The sequence below is a fragment of the Sinocyclocheilus anshuiensis genome, unplaced genomic scaffold (genome assembly GCF_001515605.1).
Source record: "Sinocyclocheilus anshuiensis isolate Anshui unplaced genomic scaffold, SAMN03320099.WGS_v1.1 scaffold261, whole genome shotgun sequence".
Lineage (NCBI taxonomy): Eukaryota > Metazoa > Chordata > Actinopteri > Cypriniformes > Cyprinidae > Sinocyclocheilus > Sinocyclocheilus anshuiensis.
Window position 1 is genome coordinate 1,534,058 of NW_015536515.1, and position 2,385 is coordinate 1,536,442.

At 34.9% G+C, this 2,385-nt stretch overlaps 1 protein-coding gene across 1 annotated transcript in view; it reads left to right on the forward strand.

Moving 5' to 3' along the window:
- Positions 1–2,385, forward strand: part of akap6 (A kinase (PRKA) anchor protein 6) — a 180,628-nt gene that overhangs the window by 18,851 nt on the left and 159,392 nt on the right. The window lies entirely within an intron of this gene.

Here is a 2,385-nt window from a genome sequence, read left to right on the forward strand (position 1 = left end):
GAAAAATTTACTTACATTTTAACTAAAAATTAAAACTAAAGCTGAAAATATAAAAACATTCAAAATATTGATAAAAGCTATAAATATAAACTGATTCAAAATATTCTAATAATATCTCAAATTAGTATGCCATCTATTTTAATATCTAATAGTATGTCAATAACACTATAACTATCTATCTTTTGTCTGTTATTATCAAAATGTGTAATATATATATATATATATATATATATATATGTAGTGAGAGAGAGATAAATACATTTCAGTAATTATTTGCAAAAATATGTATTTATAAATTCTTTTACCCCAATGAAACAATAACTAAATAGAATAAAATGGTGATCAATAAGAATAATTTAGCTTCTTGCTAGCTTATTTAAGTATTTCTGTAATGTCTGACCTTTAAATTATTGAAATGTAAAAAAATAATAATAATAATTTTTCCAAACAAAAGTGTATGTTGGTCAAACCAATTATTTACCTGTCTTGATATAATAAATAATACAGTGTACTATATTTCCAGTTTATGTTTTGTATATATGTAATTGTGTAGGTGTAGAATCGGTAGGTAGTAGTACATTATATTTTAGTGGGCAAACAACTGAAAGGGAAGAATTCATGTAATAAATGCACTAGATATAATGGATTTGATTCTGTTAAAGTATTGACTTTTTATTATTTTATTTTTGTCCTTATGGCGTGCTTGTTAATGTGTCTAGAAGCTTCTTAAATCTCCTACTGTGTATTTCAGTTGTGTAGCTTTAGGCACTGTTGCAGTTAGGTTTTGGGAAGCAATTCCTCTGTGATCCACCCCTCCCTCTCCCATGAGATCCCTGTTTTATTATGGCGATGAGGGTTTGTGCTTAAGCAGGGTTAGACACTTGTCTGTGTCTGTGTTTGAGTGTGGAAGGCAGGGGCTGGGTGGAGAACAGACCCTTCTTTTCCACAGCATTGACCCCTGTTATATAGACCCAAATATTCTGTGTAGCTGTCTGCTTTTGCTGAACACAAAAATGCTCTCTAAGCTTGTTATGACGGGGACCCGATGACCTAGAATACTAGTGTTGGGTGAGGTCTGTGATCTTGAGAGCTGAGGTCACAGCTAAGGCCTTTAGCAGTGTGTGTGTGTGTGTGTGTGTGTGTGCGTAAAAAGATTGAAATTAGCACAAGCATGCTGAAAATGTTGTAGAGTTTAGTAAACTTGTGCAAGGTAGCATGCTGTGTCTTTAAACGCCCTGACATTGTAAAGTGTAAAATAAGCTTTTTAAGTGCTGAGCCCAAATGCAATTTAAGCCTGATGTGAACTATGGTTGGTTTGCATTTGAAAGCTGTTGTAAATAATGATATATTATTGGCTTTTTCTAGCTTAGTAATTTCCCATTTGGACACAATGTGCAGTCAGTCTGTCTCTATAAGGCTACGTCCACACGAAGCCAGAGCTTTCCCTATCCGATCTTTTTTCCCCTTGTCTCAAGAAATATCTGCATCCACACGAAACCACAAAACCGACACAAAGCGATGTAGTATACATGCCAGACCAGTATGTGGCGCTGTAATTCTGCCACAGAGATACACTAAAAATGGAGAAGAAGACTTGGACTATGCACATAAACCTTCCGTGCGGTATACAAACAAACATGGAACAATACATTTACAAATCTGTGTTAATGTTAGTTAATAAAAAGACAATCGTTCAGTGTTTGTTCATGTTGTTGTTGTTTTTGGACCCGGTTTCAAAAAATATCGGTTTCACTCTCCCAAAACGCCAGATCCGTGTGGACGAAACGCCTATATGATACAAAATGTATGCGTATACAGCTATACGCGTCTCCGTGTGGACGGGGCCTAAATCATGTCTGCACACTTCTGTCATCATTCAAACATAACGAGAGCAGCTGCCATCTGTCATCACCACCCAGGGTGTGGCAGCAGCCGCTCGGGTAATTATTCTCTGTGAGCTTTGAAATATATTTAATAATGCTTTAAAAAATGCTTATGTTGAATTTCTCACCCTCAGTGGTGTTAAATATTTCAATAATAACAAACAGTAGCAGAAAACTGGATTGAATCCAAATCAGTGATTCATTCTTCTCAACAATGCTGTGATATTATCAAGGTTTTATTTTATTTTAATGTGTGTTTAAAGGAATAGTTTACCTAAAAATGAAAATTAGCTGAAAATGTACTCTGGCTGTTCAAGATTTGGAGAAATTGCCCACCAATGGATCCTCTTATTTTAATGAAAGGAATAGTTTACCTAAAAATGAAAATTAGCTGAAAATGTACTCTGGCTGTTCAAGATTCAAGATTATTGCCCACCAATGGATCCTCTGCAGTGAATGGGTGCCGTCATAATGAGAGTCCAAACAGCTGATAAAAACATCA